This window comes from Octodon degus, unplaced genomic scaffold, assembly GCF_000260255.1.
Source record: "Octodon degus isolate 3935 unplaced genomic scaffold, OctDeg1.0 scaffold00003, whole genome shotgun sequence".
Lineage (NCBI taxonomy): Eukaryota > Metazoa > Chordata > Mammalia > Rodentia > Octodontidae > Octodon > Octodon degus.
In genome coordinates, this window is record NW_004524579.1 from 12,253,072 (window position 1) to 12,276,606 (window position 23,535).

Consider the following 23,535-nt stretch of genomic DNA (forward strand, 5'->3'; position numbering starts at 1 on the left):
CAGCTCAGCCCACCAGGGGGCGGGCTGGCTGGCATGTGGTGCTGGGGGATCGAACCGTGGTCCCTGGGTTTTGCTAAAGCTTGTTCTAAGTAGGTGCTTTAGACCACTGAGCCATCTCACCAGCCCAGATGTTATTTTTTTAAATGTTTCTATTGCTTTTACTTTTAATAAAGATTCTCTATAATTCTTATGTAAATACATGTCTGCTTATAGTAATACCTAAAGAAATTCAATTGGAAAATGAAAATTAGGCACATTGATAATTTTTTTCCTTTTATTAGTGGCTATTTTACAAAATACTGGATTTCAATGCATATATTTTGATCATATCCATCCACCCATTACCCTCCGCTATACCCTTCTCCCTCCAACACCTTCCTCTTATTTAATACTAGTCTCCCTTCACTCCTTTGACTAAAGATATAGTCATCTTTTTAAGGTTCTATATGTTAGAGGGAGCATGTGATCATTTGTCTTCCTAAGTGTGACTTATTTTGTTCAACATGATAGCCTTTCGTTCTATCTATTTTCCTGCAGACAACACAATTCTGTTCCTGTTTGGAGCTGAGTAATGCTCCACTGTGGGTATATGTATACCACATTTTCTTTATCCATTTATCTGTTGATGGGACGTAGGCTGGTTATATAGCTTGGCTATTGTGTATTATGCCATAATAGACATGGGTGTGCAGGTATTCCCATAGCATACTAACTTTATTATTAAATTTTTAATGGAAAAATAAAAGTGTTTCATAATAAAATAATAGAATAACAGTAGTTGGTACATTGCACATTGTTATCTCAGAGTAGTTACTCAGTATAAGATATGTGTATGAAAAATTCTCCAAAAGATATTAGCACAAGACTTTCTTTTCAATAGTAGTATAACTAATTATATTTTTTTCATTTTCCTTCCTTCCTTTCTCCCTCCTTTCACTCTAGCTGCGCTTTTCTTTTAAACAATTTCTTTCCATTTCACAATATGTATTGTATATTTTGGTCTTTATTTGTTCTTCACACTCTAGGGAGACTATAGATCTTTATACATGTGAATCTGATTTATTTATTCTTTCTCACAATCATGCAAATCTGATTTATTTCCCTTATGAGTAGGAGCTCTTGCTGTATTCACTTAACTGTACAAGTCTCTAATTTATACTTTTTTATGATCGAGTAGTACTCCATTGTATAAAAAGATCATATCTTTTTAAAAAATAATTTTATTGAGAAACAAATAGTAATGAGACAATTTCAAAACTGATCAGTAGGACAGTTTCAATAATAAATATATTGCACATTGTTTTCTCAGTTGTTATTCATTATACAAGATGCAGACATGACATCCCATCCACAAATACTATTAGAACAAATCTTCTTATTCATTGAATTAAGAGCATGTAGCTGTATATCTATCCTAATTATTTGGAATATACAGGATATAAAATGGACATTCATTTGTATCCCCTTTGTTTGTTTAGTTTTGTCAAAGAAGGGTGTTCCATTGTCATTTAAATATAGTAGGTGAGTGAATTCAGCAAAATATTCCAAGATAGTCCAGTAGTCCATAATAGTAGTGGGTCATTTGCAGGACTGGCAATGTCAGAAGTTGTTGACCTGAACCCTTTACAGTCAAGTATACCAACATGGCTTAACCCCTTATACCTCGTTATTATACCTTTCTGCTGGATGGTTAAGACCAAGATAAAACAAGACCTATATAACAAGAAATGTAACTTTTATATCTGATAAGGTCAGTCAAGTCCCCTCAGGATTTATCCTGAAACCCTGTACTGCAGTTTGTAGATCCTTTGTCAGTGTCAGCCATGTGGATGAGTCATGGCCATTGCTTGACCAATTTACTCTCTGTGAAAGCCTGAGAGAATGGTTTCTCTCCATGTGACTCTCCTTAGGCACACTCTACATCATGGATCACTTTCCTCTTTGGCCCCATAATCTCCTTGATCAGAAAATTTGGGACACAGCTGAGTTATAGGATGTTACAGTCTAGGTTCTCCTATGTCCTGAGTCTTCACTAACCTTGAAAGGCTAGGGCCAAAATGTTGGCTGACCTTGCAGCCCTTCTCTTTCTCTAATTTTTGGTCTGCAAATTTAGGTTGTTAACCCTCCAAAAGAGAAGCTTATTATTACCCTACAACATATGCAGCTGGGTTTAACCTCACTATCTATCTGCATATCAAACATTTAGGCATAACAAGGATCATATTTTTTTTATCCTTCCTCAGTTGATGGACATTTGGGTTGTTTCTAAGATCTAGCTATTAGAAATTGTGCCTTTATAAACATGGGTGCATATATATCATTGTGGTGTGATGTTTTTAATTCTTCTTGGAAGATAGTCAGAAGGAGGACAGCTGTGTTGAATGGGACCTATAATTCTAGGTTTTTGAGGAATCTCTATACTGATTTCCACAGTTGTTATACCAATCTATACTTTTACCAACAGTAAAAGGTTTTCCTCCACAACCCTTCCAGCATTTGTTATTGTTTGATTTTTTGATGTTAAACATTCTTTCTGGAATGAGATGGATTCTCAGAGTTGTTTTAATTTGCATCTCTCAACTGACCAATAACTTGGAGCATTTGATTGTATATTTATTTGCTGTTTTCATTTCTGTATCTGAGAAATATGTGTTCATATCAGATGCCTATTTTTTTCTGTATTTAGGGCAGGGCCTACAGGGCCTCACTACGTAGATCGAACTCATAGTGATTCTCCTGTTTTAAGCCTCCCAAGTGCTGGGATTACAGGCGTGAACTACCATGCACAGTCTCAATCGCTGTCTCAGTGCACTCCCTGGGTGGGGCTGTCACAGCACACCCAGGATCAAACCCCAGCCACTGCACTTTGCCTAAGCAGGCAGTTTAGTCCACTGAGCTATCAGGTTGACCCCTAGATACCTATTTTTAGATTGGGTCTATGAAATTTGGGGCCTCTGGACATGGTAACTTTAGATGAGTTCTCTGTCTTGGTTCTTGGTTTCTGGTGATTGATTGGTTGATTGATTGATTGTCCCAGGAATCAAAGTCAGGACCTTGCACTGTCCAGGCAGGTACTTGTGTCACTGAGCTATATCCTTGACTGTAGTATGTATTTTATAAAGTTACCCAAAGATTAAACTCTTACAAATAAGTTCTACCTTAACCATAATTCTTCACATGTTAACTATCTAGTCTCAAGACCCACCCACATTTTCCCCAGAATACCCCTCTCTGGTATCTTTTTATATATCTGTATTCTTCCATAGAAGTAAGTGAAGGAAAGATGACTCTAGGACATTAGATCCCAGTATGTTCCTGAAATCTGCGTAGGTTAGTGTCCTTAGTTACTTTTCTCTTGTTGCTGAGACAAAATACCTGACACTCAAAATTAAAGGATGAAAGGTTTATTTGGCTCACTGTTTGTGAATGTTTTAGTCAATAACTTAGCTGGCTCCAAGGCAGCATGGCACACAGAAGAGGGGCAACCATTTGTGGCAGTGGAAGACAGCAACAGTAAAGAGGAAGACAGGATACAAGCCTCTTTCTGTCCCTCGTATTGTATCCAGCCTGCCAGGATTAGGGTGGTGCCAGTCTAATCAGTGGACTGATCCAGCAATCATCTATCCTTAATCCCAGCACCCTTAGTGCTAGCATTGAACCATGAATCAGTCACACAGTCTAGATTTAGCTGTCTCTGCAAAGCCCCATCTCAAACTGCATGAGGCTTTGGTGGTGGTGGTGGTGGAATCTAAACAGTTAGCAAAGGAAAGTTAGGATGCATGAAATAACATGATTTCAGGTAGCTGCACCTGCTCTCTCGAAGAGAAGGTTGATTTATAGCTACGTATTATAGGTTCCTCTACTTATTCTAGAGCAGAGTTTAACAGATATTTCCATAATAGGCTGAGTAGTAAATATTTTCAGCTTGGGCAGAACTACTCTACTGTAGAGCTTGAACGTGAACATGAAAATAATGGGCCTGGCCAGATTTGGCTGTTCCCTGCTCTCAGGAATAGCAACTCAAGAACCAGGCAAATAATCTTCCACATCACAAAGAAAGCAAATTAGAAAAAGATTTATTTGTCATTGAAAAACAAAACAGCATATGGGACATTTGGAGATAATGGAAATATTCTTCACTTTCACCATGGTTTAGGTCATGTGGGTGGGCAGCTGCATTTGTCAAAACTCATCAAGTTGTACAGTTAAAACCCATGCATGTGATTGAATGTAAATTATAACTTCACAAAGTTGACAAGAAAGGACTTTTGTTTCTTTCTAGCTTATGGTAGACAAATCCTCTCTCTGAAAACAATGAAAAAAGGCTGAGTAAACTGTAAACATGTCAGAAGACATACAAGCAGTCAGGATTTGTGAGGTCAAAATCCTGGAAAAAAGGAAAGTTAACTGTGGTGAGTTCAACATTCTCTGCTGATTTTCCCTTTGAGGAATTTGTTGATTTGTAAGTAGCACAGGCTGCTTTAAAGTCATAGTAACATGACATTTTACTCTTGGTACAAGAAAGGTAGACTGTGGGAGTAGTATAGAAGGTTGAACTAAAGCTACAGGCATATTGGTGATAACAGAAGCAAGGCTGCAGTACTGCGAAAAAGGTTGTTTTTAGCCTATCGTGCGAGATCCATAGATAGCCACATGGAAATAAGTGAATTTGCATTCTTGTTTTATATACGAAACTCAGTTCTAGATGGATCATACATCTACAGATGAGAGGTAAAACAATAGAGATAAAAGAGGAAGATACCCACAACTTTGGGTAAGCAGAGATTTAAAACAAATTTTATTTTATTAGTACATGTTTGCTGCATGTAAGGTTTATGTTCATCTTTGGGAGTAGGTATGTGTATGTAGACATCTTGAATTATTTTTTATTCCCCTTTTCCTCCCCACCCACTTGTCTCTAAGTCCCTGTTTTCATTATTGTTATCATTATTTTTAGTGCATATTCACGACATTATGAATATTTACATTCAGTGTGGGGATTTGTAACGTGCACATGACACTTCTTCAATCTTTACTTCCCTGTTCCTCCCTTCCTTCCTTCTGTGGTCTCCTGGACTTCTCTCTGTTTGCAAAAAGATCTGTCTCCCCATTTCTTTTCATCACGCTTTTGTTTCATTCTTTTATTTGTACTTTACCTTGCTCAAATGAGGGATATGATATTTAAGCTTGTGTGTCTGATTTATTTCACTTAACATTATATTTTCTGTTTCCTACAATTGTCTTGAATTTATTCTTTATAGCCAAGTAGTAATCCACTATAGATACCCCATTATCTTTTTTAATATTTAATATTAATTTATATATATTTATAGTACATGGTGATTACTTTCATTGTAAGAAATTGGTACATGTATACAACACATCTCAATTCTTTCATTTCCCTTTTTCCTCAATACCCCTTCTTGTCAGCATCAGATTCATTTATTTATCTTGTAAGTCCTGATAAAGTTAATTTTCACACATCCAGGTTAGCAACCACACATTTTCTCTATCTATTCATCTGTTGATAGACATACAGGCTGCTTGCAAGATTTGGCTGCTATGGATTGTGATGCCACAAACATTGGTGTGCATGTAGCTCTGTAATATGGTATCTTTAGCTTCTTTGGTGTGACACCTTGAAAGGGGTAACTGGGTTAAGTGGAATTTCTAGTTTTAGTTCTTCAAGAATCTCCACACTGATTTCTTTAGTGACTGTGCTAGTTTACATTTCTTCCAGCAATGTACGAGGCTTCCTTTTGCTGCAGCCTTGCCAGCATTTGCTATTATTTGATTTCTTGATGATTGCTATTCTGCCTGGCTTAAAATGAAATCTTAGCATTGTTTTAATTTGCATTTCTCTAATGGCTGGAGATATATGAACTTTTTCATGTCTTTATTAGAGATTTGTACTTTTGAGAAGTGTCCGTCCATTTTATCTGCCCATAAATGAACCTAAAAGTTCTAGCCATTAAGGAATAAATAAAGTAGAGTGGATTATGTTAAGATTCAGATATTCTGTTTATCACAAAATTATACTATAAGCATAAAAGCAAAGCACAAATGGGAAAAGATATTTCTGTGTTCTCTCTGTGTATATGTATGTGAATCATCAACAGAGGCTTGTATTCAGAGTACACAAAAAGCTCCTAGTAAATAAATAAGAAAAAGACAGGCAATCCAACAGGAAAAATTGGGAAGAGACTTGAATAGTTATTCCATTCAATATGATATCCAGATAGCCAATAAGCTTTATTGATGAGGGAAATGAAAATTAAAACCATAGAGACACTACTGCATGCTACTAGAATGGTTAAAAATTAAAAGCATAATAATACCAATGAGCTGGCACACATTTGCAGCAAAAGACACAAAAGATAGCTAAATAAGCCTGTCCTTCCTTAATTCTTGGTGTTGGGTATTTTGTCCCAGCAACAAGAGAAAAGTAACTAAGAAATGTGTTTTGGCTCTATATTTGATTGTGGAATTGCTAGTTCATAGATCATGGATATATTTGTTCAACTTCATAGCTACTGAGCCAGTTTTGAAAGTCAGCATGAGAGGATCAGGGGCTGTGGCCGCTAGCAAGCCTCTTTCCTTTCCTTATATTGTGTTCTAATTACCTACCCCAGGGCTGGTGTAGCACTCACAACCATAATCCCTGCATTGGAACATGAATTAATCACAAACTCTAGAAACTGCCCCAATGACTGCATGAGGCTTTGGGGGGGGGGACAACTAGATGCAAACCATAACAGTCTGCACAGGGCCCCCAGAGAGTCATGCATGTCCCTTTATGTAAGAGGCATTTTAGTCCATCTTGAAGACTTGCCAAAGTCCTAACAGTTTCAGTATTGCTGAAAAGTCAAATTCCTACATCTCCTCCAAGATCTAAGGCAAACCCTTAGCTGTGAGACCCTGTACAAATGAAAAGTTAAACACTCCCAGCACTCAGTGGTCCAAGTGAAACTTTACCATTCCAAAAGGTACAAACAAGGGGATACAAAGCACTACGACTAAAGCAAATCCCAAATCCAGAAGGGCAAACATAAATCCTGTAGTTTCATGTGGATCCAAAGCAACCTGTTGTAAACTGTGAGCTCCATGTGGCTTCACCTCTACGGCACTTTCAGTGGTAGCTCCCATGACTTTCCTATTAGGCCTGCTTTGCTCTATCCTTGCAACTTTCTTTTGATGATGATCCATGTTCTTGGCTTTTCCAAACTTCTGGGGTTTCCACTGCATGTTAGGCTTCTCACTCTCTGCTTCACAGACTGCCTTCCCATGGGCACACTGCCTGACCCCCCAGGCCTCCTGAAATCTAGGTGGAAGCCTTCTTATCCTCAGAACTCTTGCATTCTGCAAGTGCCTAAAATCAATGCCATGTGGATGATGCCAAGGCCTGCTGCCAGCTGGAGAAGTAACTAGGCTTTCTTTTCTCTTGGCTGTAGGGGTCAAGAGCCTGGATTGCTGATCACTCTGACCCTAATTCTGAGGGACAAATAATAACAATAACATATACATATATATATATATATATATATATATATATTTGAGAAAGAGGTAGCAATGAGATAGTTTCAAAACAGGTTAGTAGGACAGTTACAATAATTAATACGTTGCAATTGTTGTCTTTGTAGTAGTTATTCATAGTAGAAGACTCAGACATGATATCTTGTCTGAACACTATTAGTCAAAACTTTTTTCTCATTGAAAAGTTGAAAAGGATTTTTTTGGCTGGCTCAGGCTGCCAAAAGGGAGGGTCTGTTGTGGCATGTGGAGCTGGGGATCAAACTGTGGTCCCCTGTGCCTGACTGGGTTTGCCCATGCAGGCACTTAAACAACTGAGCTAACAGGTAAGCCCCTTGAGGAACAAATTCTCTATGACACTGCCATTCTGGGACCTGGTGTGTCTGTTGCCTCCATTTTTTTTTTTTAATTTTGTTTGGTACAGCATCTTGCTACACAACTTATAATGATCCTCCTGTCTCAGCCTCCACAGTGCTGGCATTACAGGTGTGTGCCACCACACCCAGTTTCAGCATGGTGCATCTGGGGTTCTGGGGCCTACATGGCATGTGGTACCAGAAATTGAACCCAGGTCTTTGTGCGTGCCAGGCAGGTGCTTAGATTTCTGAGCTATCTCCCTATCCCACTCACTTCCATTCTGGAACACGGTTCTCTGCAGCTTTCTCAAAGCAAAGTCTTTCACCTTTCAGTTTTGAGGCTGAAAAGAATGGAGACCTGCTGCTTCTTGTGATGCCTTCAGGCATCTTTTCTATTCTCTCGTTCCTTCTCTGCAACGGAGATCCTCTCAGCTCTATCTTTGTAGCCCACAGCTTTATTGGTGCTTCCTTTCTGGCCAAACTCATATTTTTTTTCCGCTATCATAAATAGATGTTTATTGACATCGTAAATAAATGTTTATTGGCTCTTCTTTTTTTTAAGATTACTTTTTATTTTTTTCATAATTTTATTGAGAAACAAATAGCAATGAGACAGTTCAAATCAAATTGGTAGGACAGTTCCAATAATTAACACATTGCATACTCTCTTCCTAGTGGTTATTTGCTGTACAAGATGGAGACATGATATCCTATTTGCAAACACTATTAGAACAAATCCCTCTTTTCATTAAGAGAATGTAACTATATATCTATCCTAACCATTTTGAATACACAGATAAAAAATGGACATTCATCTGTATCCCCATTTTTGTTTAGTTCCATCATTTGAATATTATAGGTGTGTTAACTCAGCAAAATATTCTAAAAGAGCCCAGTAATCCATAATAGTGTTGGGTCTTCTGCTTCACTGGCAGTGTCAGAAATTGTTGACAAGAGTCCCTTACAGCTGAACATAACACCATGGCTTTACTTCTTATACTTCATTTTTATACTTTTCTGCTGGTTGGTTAAGACCAAGGTAAAGCAAGACCTATACAGCAAAAGTTGTAGCTTTTGGATCTGATAAGGTCAGTGAAATCCCCTCAGGATTTATCCTGAGACCCTGTACCTCAGATTGTAGAACCTTTTTCAGTGTCAGCCATGTGGATGAGTCATGGCCATTGCTTGGCCAATGTGCTTTCTGTGCTGGCCTGAGAGAATGGTTTCTCTCCATGTGACTCTCCTTAGGCACATTCTACATCATGGATCACTTTCCTCTTTGGCCCCATAATCTCCTTGATCAGAAAATTTGGGACACTGCCGGGTTACGTGACGTTACAGTACAGGTTCTCGTGTGTCCTGAGTCTTAATTGACTTTGGAAGGCTAGGGCCAAAATGTTGGCTTTCCTTGTGGCCCTCCTTTTTCTCTAATTTTGGTCTGCAAACTTAGGTTGTTAACCTTCCAGAAGAGAAGCTTAATGTTATTACCATAAAATAAAGCTGTTAAGCTTAACCTCATTATCTGTCTGAATATCAAACATCTTAGGCATAACATGGAACAGGTAATTTTCATCAAGTATTGATATGTTGAACTTTAAGTCCTATAGAATATGATGAAAAAACATTTAAAAAATTAAAATATATTTTTAAAATAGGCATAAAGAATTATATAATTCTTATGTTTGCACATAAGTCTAGAAATCTAACCATATACAATCTTGTAACAGGACAGTCCCGCAACATTCCTTTTGCTGTCTCCTGCCTTCATTCACCACCCGCTTCTTTTTGAATGATCATCTACCTGAGAGACAGCACAGCAGCAACTGGCATGTCATGACAAGCAGCCTGTATTCAGAAGACCAGAATGACAGGCACTCCAAGCATAAACCTACTATTACAAATTGCCATCTTCAGTGCAGTTGATTAGTTCACAGGTGTCTGTATGTATAGTTAGTCAGGGTGAGAATCATTCCAATTAACTGCTAGATTAAAAAATCTTCTGAAGATTCTCAGGATCATTGCCTTACCCATCTTCTACATATAACTGTATGGCTTGCCACTGTCATGTTTCCTCGCTTTTCTCCTTTCCCTCTCTTAGTTATTTAGTCCTCAAGCTCTTGCTTTCCTTTTAGTTGTATTATACCTTTCTATTTGTATTTCTTCTTTTGAGTTCTTATACTAGGGAAACTATATGATATTTACACATGTGCATCTGGTTTATTTCACTTATGAGTATATCTTCAAGTGGCATCCACTTCAATATGAAGGCTTGGAGTTTATCATTCTTTATAGCTGAGTAATACTTCATTGTATAAAAAGACCACATCTTTTTCATCCATTGAAACTAACATTTTATTTATTTTTTATTGTTTTTTTTTTTTTTACTGAGAAAAAAGTATATATTTAGAATTAGCCAGCTGGACTCAGTTTAGATGATCCCAATTTTGTTGGCAACATCCAATGCATCATAATCAGGAGCCAGTCGAACATATGCCTTCTTCTCTCCATCAGGCCTGATTAGGGTATTGACCTTGGCAACATCGATGTCATAAGCTTCTTTACAGCCTGTTTGATTTGGTGCTTATTAGCTTTGACATCCACAATGAACACGAGTGTGTTGTTGTCCTCAATCTTCTTCATGGCGGACTCTGTGGTCAGGGGGAACTTGATGATGGCATAGTGGTCAAGCTTGTTTCTCCTGGGGGCGCTCTTCCGAGGGTATTTGGGCTGCCTCTGGAGCCGGAGCGTCTTGGGACGGCGGAAGGTGGGCGACGTTCGTATCTTCTTCTTTTTGTGGCTGTGGATGCCTTTCAGCACGGCCTTTTTGGCCTTCTAAGCTTTTGCTTTGGCTTCAGCTTTGGGAGGGGCACGGGCTTCCTTCTTTGCTTTCGGCGCCATCTTGGTAAAAAAAAAAAAAAAAAAAGCGAAACTAACATTTTAAATCATCCTGCTTCATTCTTTGCTCTTGATTTTCAACATAATGCTGGATAAAATCTCCAAACAATAGCCATGCCACTGCCTATATATTTCACTGCCTTAAAATTTCTTTGCCAGATTAATCAGTCCACTGTGCTTAATCTCAAATCTCAGGCAGTCTCTGGACACAAGCAAAATGCAGACAAACTTTCTGCCAAGCAATGACACATCATCTGGAGTCCAACAACCAATGCAGTCCCTTTTCTCAGCAAAACCCTCCCCAGCATGGTCTATGGGCAGGATTTCTATCAGTCTTCTGATCTTAACTGAGGTCTGACCAGAATCTCCCATACAGAACAGCTGAAGGTATTCTAGTGCTTCTCTTTCAAACAACATCTCCAATTTTTTTCTCTCTCTTCCCATAAGCCATTCACAAAGGCTCTTGAACAACATGGTCAGGTATAGTCACAGCAGTGACCCCAGTTCTTGGTACCAAGTTCTGTCTTAGTTACTTTTCTCTCATTGCTGAGACAAAATATCCAATACCAAGAATTAAGGAAGTAAGGGTTTATTTAGTTCAGTTTGTGGAGGTTTCAGTTCATACTCAGTTGTCTCTAAGGCTGAGTGGTACATGGAAGAGGGCAGCCGATCATGGCTGGGGAAGACAGCAAGGGAGGGGCAGGAGCTGCTACAGCTAGCAAATCTCATTCCCTGCCTTATACTGTATTCAGATTACCCACCCCAGGGCAGGTGTAGCACTCACACCCATTGGATCATAAATTAATCACAAACTGTAGAAACTGCCCCAATGACTACATGAGGCTTTGGGGGGACAACTAGATGCAAACCATAACAACACATAAATGCATATGTGCTTCCAAAGATGTACATAAACATGTTTATGGTAGCAATCTGTGTGATAACCAAAACCTGAATGTAATATCCCTCAATGGTTAAGTGCAGTATATTCATACAACAGAATACTATACAGTGCTGTGATATTTATGTAACAACATGGATGAATCTCACATACAGTTCAGTCATAGAAGCCAGACACAGGTAAATGCATTCTGCATATTTATATCAAGTTCAAGTAGGAGAAAAACCAGCTTATGTTTTTATAAGCTAAGATACTAGTTACCTGTGGTAAGAAGGGAATCTTTATTGACAGGTGGGAATGGTAGGGGCTCTCGGGGTACTGGTGATGTTCTGTTTGTTTATCCGAGTGGTGTTTACATGGATGTGCTCGCTGATCATTCATTGACTGATATGCTTTTATACTGTGGTATACTTCAATAATAAAGTTTCTTTGAAAAGTATAAATTCTAGAAGCTGTTGCTATTGCAGCTCTTGGATTTTGTCACTTGGGTGTTGCAAATTTGGAAAAGGAGGCAGTGATGAAGTCCAAGTTGTTCAAATATTCTAACTTCAAGATTATATGGCAATGATTTATTTCATCCCTGAACACCGAGTGCTTTAGTACTGTGGTCTCCTGGGAAGCTGAGGGCCAGCAGGCAGTAAGGTAGCCTTTTCTGTGGCTTTATTCTTCTTGTTTCTTTTCTTTTCTTTTCTTTTCTTTTCTTTTCTTTTCTTTTCTTTTCTTTTCTTTTCTTTTCTTTTTTTTTCAGGAGGGCTTCCTTTATTATATCCCACAGCATTAGGAGGAGCGCAGCCCATGGGCTTTGGAACCGGGGATTGAACTCAGGCCCTTATGCTTTCCAGGGAAGTGCTTATTCCACTGAGCCATCTCCCCAGCCCCCCTCTCCTTGTTTCTTGAGACATAGTCATGCTGTTATTTGTAGACTGGTCTTGACTTGCAAACTTCCTGCATTAGCCTCCTGAATAGCTGGTATGACAGGCAGTTGCCACCATGCCTGGCTCCTTTCTCTGCTTGAGAGACACTAGGACCCTGTGCTTTCAACTTTTTCTCTAAGAGATGGTGTTGGTGGTATACAGAACACCGTGGGCTGGAGGACGGAAACCAATTATGCCTTTTCCCTCTCAATCTTCCCCTTCTGCCCCCTCCTTTTTTCTTATTCGGCTACAAAAAAATCAGAATTCTTGCTAGGGAGCCTACACCCACAGGCCCCAAAGACAGAAAGACATTTATTAAAAGGACAGATGTAATTAGCATTTTGTGGCCTGAGACACATCTAAGAATCAGAACACTCTCAAACCTAGACCCAGTGGGCAGTGTGGAAGGCTGCCTCGAGCGGGCAGGCATTCCATTTCTGGGAAGCTGAATGGAAAGTTGTTTCATTAATTAGATTTAAGGAAAAACTTCATTTGGTTCAAGAGCCACTGATGTCTACATATCAGGGCCTGAGTGCTCTCTCTGTGTCCTTTGTGCTGTGTGGCCTGGGATCTCTCAGCAGTTAAGCCCTGTTTATCTTTCATTTCACTGTGCTCACTTAAAAAAGAGATATGTCCTTTGCAGGCAATAGACTTTTTCAGGACCAGCCAAATAGCTCAGCGGATTAAAGCTTCTGCAAGCAAGTGCAGGGGCCAGGGGTTCAATCCCTAGGCCTGCCATGCCAGCCCCGCCCCTGGGTCATGCTGAGAGGGCAACTGAGACTGGGCGTGGTGGCATGTACCTTTAATCCCAGCTCTTGGAAGGCTGTAAACAGGTGGATCACTATGAGTCTGATCTAGTAGTGAGACCCTAAACACCCTGTAGACCCTTCCCTAAGATAAAATTTAAAAAAGGCTTTTTTGTCTGTCCCCATCTTGATAATGGGAAAGTCAAGGAGAGAAAACGCTTGCCTGTGTGGGAACAGAATGATTTGAATATGCTTGCAATGGCATACTGAGGTTGCCATCAAAATCAGGGGTTTCCTTTTTAATCTTGCTTTTTTTTAGGCTAACCAGATAAATTGAAAATCTTTACTCCTAAAAATATCCCATAAAAGAATTTCCTTTGGTTCTTTTTCTTTTCAAAGTTTTATTGATAAACATATAGCATTGAGACAGTTTCAAATCAAATCGAAAGTACAGTTTCAACAAATAATACACTGCATATATTCTTTGGTTCTTAATTAGTACTGCTTTTTTCATAGCAAGTTAGACTTAACAATTCTATTTACTGGTTGGACAACATACTTAAATGGTGTAGAATCTTCCCACATCTTTCACACGAATGAAACACTTCAAATTTTCATACTTCTTGAGAAAATTTTACTGAACTATTTGATTGTGGCAAAGTGAAAAGAATGATGCTGAGTTGGGCAGGGAAGGTGTAAGGAGGCATGGTGCCTGGCCGTGACTGTCCTTGTCATGTGTGCTGTTCTGGGCTCTGACTCTCGCATTGTGAATCTAGTGAGTCAAGAGTTTTGCCCTTGCCTGGGCCAGTTATCTTACAGCCAGCTAGAAATAGGCATGGGAGCAGTTGCTTTCAATGACATCTCTGCAGAGGGTGTCACGAGGTGTCTTTGAATTGAGGATTTTCCTGCCAATTTGGGAAACAGCTAAGGAAAATTCCCAAGGCAGCTCCCCATTTCCCTGATGCCCCGAGAGTTATTATTTCTCCAGTGGTGATACCACCACTCACTTCACCCTCTGTATTTTTATTTTTATTTTTTTTTTGGCAATATTGGAGATTGAACACAGGACCCTGAGCTTGCGAGGCAGGCACTTATTCTACTCAACTATCTCCCTGGCCCTGTATTTTGATTTTTAAAAAATTGTATTCATCAAAGGTAAAGAAAATCCACTGAAATCCCGGTACACATTTCACCCTACTGAAATTTTGGTGCACATTAGATGCATTAGCACATTAGTAGCATCTGAAGTGTACTTGGAGCACAGCAAATTCTCAAAGAATGCTTTGTTGTGTAGCTACTGTGTGAGCTAGCCAGTGCCAAAGGCTTTACCTACAACATCTCAGCTCCTCACCATAGTTCTGCAGGGTGATGGGTAGCATTCTGATTTCCTCAATAAGGAAGAAGCCTGCAGAGAAGTTAAATAATTGATGTTGCCTAGCTGGTGAATGGCAGTGCCAGGGACTGCAGTCTCTCCTTTCTACTGCCACCATATTCTCTGTATAACTCTTTCTCAAACTAGGGTTTAAGCCTCTGGGAATGTCTGCAGAAATTATAGTGGTAGAAGAGAGGAGGGGTTGAGTTTTCTAGTTTGGAAAATACTGTTTTCTGATGTAGCTTCACAAACATTTTCTATAAAGGGCCAGCCTAAGTGTTTTATTATTATGATTTTGTTTTGTATTTTAGGGAAGGGTCTATAGGGTGTTCAGGGTCTCACTACTAGATTGGACTCATAGTGATCCACCTGTTTACAGCCTCCCAAGGGCTGGGATTACAGGTGTGCACCACCATGCCCAGTCTCCTTTGTGGGCTATATAATTTCTGCAGTACCCTGTGCTGCCCTGTGGCCTGGAAGCGCCACAGGCCGTGCTTACCCGTGGCTGGCTGTGCTCTAATAGCGCTTCATTGATGGAAGTGAGCAACAAGTCAGACTTTGCCCACGGGCCATAGTGTGTGGACTCTGGCCTTTTCCCTAATGCCTTTGTTCTTTTCAGGCCTTACCCCCTTACCCTTGGGTGTTCTTACTTCTCTGTGAATGATATCACTGTCCACTCTTCTAGGGAGCTTCCCACTTTATCTGTTCATTGTCATTGTCACAGTCACACATTCTACTCATGTTTGAGTGGCTGCCATGCACTGAGCACTAGGAATAGGGCAGTGGCTAGAGTGAAGTTCCAGACCTTAGGGGACTGGTATTCTGGTGGGAGACCCATGGGCATATGGCTCATGGTGAGGAGTAAGAAGAATAGGAAAAAGGGATGGAGAGGCATAGGGATGCTGTGCTGTATGGGGTGGTAGAGCAAAGCTTTTATGGAGGGGGTACTGGGGCAGAGTCCTGTAAGCAGAGAAGGAATACATTGCATGGGTGAAGAGCCTTCTGGGCAAGGGATTAGAAGTCCAAGGTCCTGAGATGTGACTATGTGTGGATGCTTGAGGAACTCATCAGCCTGGGACTCAGAAAGGTCGGTAGCTTTCACATGCTTATGCCAACTCCGATCTACTGATGATGCCTGCTTCCAGGTCAAGTCTCTGAGGAAAGAAAGAGGTGATTGATTAATTATGTCTACGAGGAGAAGTGTTGGGCCAAGTGTTGGCATTCTCCTTTAAGAGGGTGTTCCCACCTTTCTAAGAGTTTTTGCAGTTGAGTTCAGAAGTGCTTGGCGCTCCCCATATTCCTGAGGGAATTATGCCATGTGACCCACATACCTGCCAAATTAGATCTGGCTTGAAATTAACCACCACACTTTTGAACTAACCAAGTCTGTTAGTCTAAAAAAAAAAAAAAAAAAACAAAAAAGAGCTGGGCATGGTGACACATGCTTGCAATCCTACCACTCAGGAGCCAGAGTTTGGAGGATTGTTGTGAGTTTGAGGCCAGCCTGGGCTATAAATTGAGTTCTGACTCCATAGGTAAATTTTGTGTCCAGGAGGGAGAGAGGGAGGGGGAGGGGGGGAAGAAGAGAAGGAGTAGGTGGCAAATGCCGCAGGCTTTCTCCTTATGCTTTGGAGGCAATCCCTAACACTGCTGTCTCTGTGTTTTATATCATGGAGTGAAATACACAGAAGTGAAAACTAAACATCTGAGAAAAATATTCGAAGTAGTGCGAGATTCCCTTCATCAAAGAAATGTTTGAGAAAATATTTTGAACATTGTAAAATGCTCTACAAATACAAGGACTTAGTACTGTACGTTGCTTGAGGACAACTAGCTCAGCTGTCATGCCGTTCCTGCCTACAATTAAACTCCTCCTCTTGGGACCTGAAGAGAAGCTGGGATGGGCTTTGTTTGAAGCTGGGTGAGTGTTCACTGGGGCAGGCTGACTGAAGAGGGAAAGCCTGGTGTGCGGGGGAGTGTCCAGTGTTTTGGTGGGAAGTTTATCCTGTTGGGAGCATGAAAGTTGCCTTCTGGCTTTTACATGTATAAACTGGCTCGTACATGGTGGCAAATCTGGGAACTGAAATGACTGCCTGCTGGGCAGCCCACTGTCGATGGGCACGTTCTCCCTCCACAGGAAGACTTTGGGGAATCTCACCAAGATCGCGGGAGCCTTGGTGCGGCAGCATCAGAGCCAGTGTCTCTTTCCATGCCTGCCTGCCTGTCCACTAGTTGCTCAGTACTCATTTGATGAGAGTGAGTATGAACTCAGAGCAGTGAAATGGCCCACGGGCATGAGCAGCCCAAGAGGACTGAGGATCCGAGAGCAAGGACCCCAGAGCGGGGCTGCTCCTGCCTTTGAGAGGGGCCATCCTCCTTGCCTGCCGAGTCCTCCCTTGCCCTATCGGTTCTCAGGACTTCCAGACCCCAACTACTTCTGGGTGCTTATCTTTTTGTGTAGTTTAACCTCCTCTTGATTTCCTTCAAAGAGCTGTCTATCCAAATCCCGTTTTCTTTTGCAAATAAGTGAAACATCACTAATAGTAACATAAAATTTCCCCTGCTCATGTTTGATAGCAACAGGCTATGCAATACATGTTAGTAAGCATTCAGAGATATTCAACAGGAAGGTTTGAGCCATTATTCTTAGCTTTTGTATACACTTGATTGACTGAGGAACTGGATTGTCCCAAACTATACTAGAAATGAGTCTTCTTTGTATGGGGTCTGTGTTTCTGTGAACACATCAGTATTGGTAACAGAATAAGACAGGGTTTGCTGGCCTGGGTGGCCCATCTTTATTGTGGGTGTTAGGGGTAGATCTTCTGCTATAGCAATCTGGGCCCAACCACACAGTGGTTTAAACAAGGGCCATCAAGTATGAAGAATCATTAAACCATAGTAGAGGAGAAATTATGGGATCAAAGAAAACTCTGCAGTTCTCCAGGGCTGAGTTTGCCCAAGGAAGGGCAGACTTGGAAAGAATTCAGGTCTGTTGGAGAAGGTGCAGTGAATGCTCTGAATGGCTGAAGACTTTGCAGGTTTAGCTGATCTGTGGTCATGGAGCAAATAGGAGGCAAGCCCTGGGGCTGGTGGGGTGCACAGCATAGCTGGTGCTGGTGTGTGGGTGCGCAGGATGCTGGGTAACTGGTGCAGATAGAAGACCAGGAGTACCTTGGGTCTGCAGTTGGGAGACAATAAGCAGAGTGATCCAGGGGCCCCTTGTGGGAGGAGGCTTGGATGTACCGTGCCACCAGTGGGAAGCCAGGTACACATCTGCAGAGAGCTGCAGAGTGGTGATTGTGGGGCTGGGGAGGAGCTGCAAGGACACTGGGAGATAGTAGCCCCACCAATGTCCTCCTCAGTCTCCACCTGCCCCTCCCTCCTGCAGGGGTCTTTCCAGCCAGGACCTTCTACAGAGCAGGCTTACTGTCATGTTCACTATAAAGGAGAAAAGCTTGAAGATTGCCTTCCTCCATTACAGAGCATTTACTGGAAGCTGAATTTGGAGCTGAGAAGCAGTTCATTGTTAGCTGGCCTTCCTGGCTGCCTTTCTGGAGTACCCAGATTTCTGGCCATCTATGAGAATGTGGGCTGTTGCCCTCCGCCAGGTGGCTGTTTGCTTCACAGCAGGGGCTGGCTATCTGTATACTACCCCATGAGAGTACCTTAGTAGCTGGATCCACCAAGGACAGAGGCATGAACAGGGGATCAGAATGCTGTGTCATAGGCCTGCCAGTAGCTGCAGGTGAAAGAACCTGTCTCACATGGCCTTGCCCCACTGTAGCTCAGGAAACTGATGGTTACTGAGGGAGCCTTATTCCCCTCTCTTTTCAAGCTAGTGAAAGGCACTTGGAGGACACGTGTTTCTGCCACTCTAGACCACTGCTCCATGATAGCTCAGAGGTCCTGGACGAAATGTTTCCTTACTGTTCCTTGTCAACCGTGGAGAAAGGTCTGTGCCTGTGTCCGTGAGCTCCAGCTCAGGCTGAAGTGGATTGATGTGCCCATAAAGGAAAGGTGACTGTGAGCTTTTATTTTGCTTGACTCCATCTGCCTGGGCCCAGCTGCTTGAGATTCTGCCTCAATGAGTTGAAGCAGGACTCTCTGGCTTGTTTTCTTCAGTAGCGCCTCAACCCCCATCACGTGGTCTTAAAGCGGAGACAAGGTGAGGAACGCTGCTTGGAGCCCAGCTCTGCCCCTTGGCATGGGCCACTTCCCGCACTCCTCTGTTTGTTCATTGATGTGTTCCATTTGATGCTGGCTATGGATAATTGGGAGGCAGAGACTGTTTTCCTCCTCTTTGCACATCAGTCCCCACATAGCCTCAGCAAATGGCAGCTTCTACAGAACTGAGACTGCTCAGGTCTCCATTGGTTCCCTCAAGCAGTGGTGGCAACAGTGCCCCCAGAGTTAGCTTCAGAGGTCTCTGCCTGCCCTGGGAGATTTCACTTACTAGACTTTCTCAGGGCCCATTTCTCACTTGCAAAGAGGAGAAAATGAGGAAAATCCTGCCAGACTTTGTCCTAGAATACTTGACCTTGTAGAGGTGGTTGTCAAATCAAGTTCTCTAGTCCACTTACAGACCAAAAATGTTCCATATAGTGCTCTGTAATTTGGGTGGGGGAAGGCTTCCGCTACACTGAGCTGGTCTAGAGCAGGTCTGACTGCCCATTTGCATTGATAGCTATCGTTGCCTTGCTAGGATCCAGGATGAGCTGTAAGAGTCATTCTCATTCTCAAATGTGAGCAGGCTACCTTGTTTATATGATCAAATTGTCTTACTCTCAGTGAGATGGGATGGGGTGGAGCGGAGTCCTCTATCTGACCAAGGTTTTCAGAGTGTGGGCCCTGGAAAGGCAGGCGCAGCATCAGTTGAGTACTTGTCAGAAGTGCCCTCCTCCTCACTTCCAGCCTATATATCCAGAAGCTCCAGAGGTGGGGCCCAGAACTGTGTTGTAAGAACCCTTTAGTTTGAGAATTACTGCTCTCTCCAGTCATCTAGCTGGATGAACATCTTAGTGCATCACAGCCCGTGGAAAATTTTAAACTCCAAGGCTTTGTCTTACCCTGTGTTCTGCACATGCAACCATGCTCTTGTTCAAGTTCAGACATCACTTCCTTTGTGAGAACTTCATTGGCACTGTTGCCTCTCTGGCAGGTCAGCTTGAGTGCTTGTTCTCCTTGTTGCTGCCTCTCTCTCACCTCTAATGTGTGTCCCTCTCATGCCAGTATCACTCAGAGCCTGTTAGAAATACAAATTTTTGCCTGTAATTCCAGCTACTTAGGAGGCTGTGACAGGAGGATCACAAGTTCTAGACCAGCTTGGGAAACTTAGCAAGAATTTATCTCAAAATAAAATTTAAAAATAAGAGTTGGGGTTGTAACTATGTGGTACAGTCTAGTATGCAGGAGGTCCTGGGGTCAATTCCCATTACTGAAAGAAAAAAAGAACAAAAAAGAGAGAAGAAAGAATGAAGAAAGAAAAAATTGGGGGCCTGTCCTATCCACTGAATCAAAATCTGCATTTGGCAGGACCTGTAGGTAATTTTTGTCTACTTTAGAAGTTAGAAGGCATTAGCAGGGCTGAGGAGCTAACTGAGTGGTCTAGGGAGATAGCTGAGTGGTCTGAGTGCCTGCCTGGCAAGCGCAAGGAGCTGAATTTGATCCCTGGTACTGCATGCACATGCTCTGCCTGCCCGGATCTCCGAGCATGCCATGCTGGCCCTGAGACAGGAGGATCACTACGAGTCTGAGCTGCATAACGAGACCCTGTAGCACATACATACATGAAACATTAAAGAAAAATTATTGGCTAACTCATTCTGATTGCAATAAAAAAAAATTTCCCCCCTATAATTAGGGGAAAAAAGGGAACTATAGAAAAGCCTAAAGAAACAGAGCAACCCAAGGTAGCATCTTAGGCCCTGGTGTGAGCACCCTGGCTGGTGTAGTTGTCCTTGTCCTAAGAGGAACCTCATTCAGATGACCTACTTTTGAGACAGAGCCATGCTTTGAACAATGGCTAATGTTCTATCTTGTGTAGAGCAGGTGTTCGATAGCTATTTAAGGAAACAAAAGAGGGATTTCAAGAATTCTGTATTCCGGAAAGGTCACCTTTCTTGGTTGGAGTCCCCCATGTGTTAATGAGGCAGCTGAAGGCTGGTTTTGACTGAGCTTTTCATGGCTGCTAAATCTTAGTACAGTGACCAGAACGTCTTGGCCTAGGATTGTGGAGGTTGCCTTTCCTGGATGATGGTCAGACATGGGGAAAAACTACTACATGAAGCCCTCATTCACAGGCAGCACTGCTCTGTACTAGGAAACTTACTTTCTGACCTACTGGGTAAACTCAAATTGCTAATCTGATTTAAGCTCTGCTAGAATGAGAGGGGATTTGAGGAGAGGAGGAATTGTCCTGCCTGCCACTCTGGCTCAGAGATAAGGGACTAATTTAATTAATCCCAGGAAGTGCTCTGGCTTTCTATTCTGGGAAGCTTTCTGCAGCCTTCCAGAGGCCACCTCCAGCCCTGCCGGGTGGGCTCTGTCAGAGGTCTGCCTGAGGGCTGGTCTCACCCTCCTTGGCCTTGAGAGCCCCTGCACATTTTCAGGCCCTGGGTGAGTTGCCTCTTAGAAACATTGCTCCCTTGGAGTCATAAACTCAAGGTTTTAGACATGTCCAGTGTTTCTCAGCTTAGTCTGTATAATCCAGCTTTGCAAGAGGATTTCCTCTGTGGTAAGAGCCAGAGACAGCTTCCGGGTGAGATGCTTAGCTTGCTCCATGTGGATGCAGCCACAGCCTCACTGTTCCCAGCCTCCAGGGGTGCAGAAACTTGGGTGCTCCTGTGTTCTTGGCAGACCTCTGTTCCTGGGTACGGTGGCTCTGAGTGGTCACATGGGGGACCTAGGTTGTGAGCTGTTCTCACCCATTCATGCATTGCCTTTGCTGAGGGTACAGGAGGATGTGTGCTGGTACACACAGCAGAGGTGCATCTCAGGACCCGAAGAGCCTGCGTGTTGGGATAGCCTTGAGGGACTTAGGCAGTGGCCACAAGCTCGGCACCTGGGCAGCTGCAGTGTCTGATGGCCTAGACAAAGCATTTTAGCATCTGGGAATGATTGCTTTGTACTTAAAACCCAACCTTGTGGCTGTTGTAAGAAACTCCATATTTGAGCGAATGAAAAAAGTGATCAGATACCTGGGGGCCTCTACCCAGTTGAAAAGTATGGACAGATTTCTAGGATACCTCCAGTCCCTTCATCTTGGGTGCTGAATCCAAAAAGGACTGAGTTCAGTCCTGCCACAGATGCCACGCGCCTCTGACTGGACGCACGAACTATTTGGAATTAAAAACAATTCTGATTTTGACTTTTGTTAAAGCCAATGTTATAATATATGTTTAGCTGTAAAATATCTCTTCAGCTCAGTAAGGTGCTGCCTGAGGATGGATCTGAATCTCTCAAAGGATCATCCTTATATTTAAAATTTCACAGTGGACCCTTTCTCGCTAGAAAATATACTGTTTAAAATTTTCTTTGCTTCCAAAACCTTAATTCTCAGCAATGCTAGATTGAAAGTTATTTTGTATCAAAGGTCAGATTCTCCAGACTCTCAAATGAGCTAACTCAGAACATTCCTGGAGTCATGGGCTGGTGATTTTTACTCTAAGGTACACAACTGTGCATCATGCTCTGTAAATGCGACCCCCGGCCACCGTGGAGCCTGTTGCCAGTGATGGCCCTGCTTGCCAATGCTGTGTAACACAAATAGCCCCACAAGAGGTGTCAGCTTTTTCTCCCCAAACAGATAAGAATTAAAGTTGACAGTATGTTTGGTTCTGTTTTCAGAGAGTGTTTATTTGGGGCATATGGCATCACAAATGGAAGTGTTTTGCTTTTGCTGGCTCCCATGTGCAGCTCTTTGGGTGAGTTCTTCACCAGCCCAACGCTCCAGGAGAGATCTGTTGCAAAGATTTGTATTCTGCTTTTCAATAGAGGCAGTGTTTGCCTTTTCCTTTCTTTTTTTTTTTTTCAATTAAAAATGTCAAAGTTTTAATTTGGAAACAAAATTTTTAAAGTTGTAATTTGGAAATGTATGCTGCCTATGGATTTGTAAATTGGATTTAAAAATTTGTGACGGGGAGCACATGGGCCAGGCCCCGATAAGAGCCCTTGCCCATCTTGTGCTTGGTGAATCTAGGAGAGATATCGAAACAGGGAATCCCATAACTGGAGTCATTTTTGGTCTGAAAAAGGGAACTTGGAAAGAGGGATGAGGGAACTGCTGCTGGTTTATGCGCTGGAGGCTCTGAGGCTCTCAGGAGCACAAACTTCAGTGAGCTGCTACAGAGTAGAGGTATTTTGTGGAGGGATTTTCACTGATCACTAAACCAACGCTGTCTGGTCATAGAGTTAATGAATTACTAAGGGAATAGCGTGAAAGATATCCCTGATGTCATGCTACTGATTTCGAGACTATCTAGTTACTGAAAAGGTGTTAGTGGAGAGCAGAGTGTTCATAACGTTAGTGTTATTATGCACAGTGGAAAATAAATGGAGAAACTACATATTCAGTTCCATAATGTTTGCAGAAAAAGGTCTTTGGAATCCCTAGAACCAGAGTCCGGGCAGCACACATGAGCCAGGTGAGCAAGTAGCCAGGGTACTTAGGTGGGTGGGTACTACTCAGCTGGCCTCTCTGGGCCCTTAAAGGAACCCTGGGTTTCCAAAACTTTCTGTTCCTCGAGAGAAGCTTGCAGCCTAGATTTCTATATAGTGTCTTTATTTTCAACTGTTGGCAGCAAAACAAAACTAGTCTCAA

At 42.1% G+C, this 23,535-nt stretch overlaps 1 protein-coding gene across 1 annotated transcript in view; it reads left to right on the forward strand.

The window, feature by feature from the left end:
* The window catches only part of Fhod3 (formin homology 2 domain containing 3), a 514,361-nt gene that overhangs the window by 20,952 nt on the left and 469,874 nt on the right, over positions 1-23,535 (forward strand). The window lies entirely within an intron of this gene.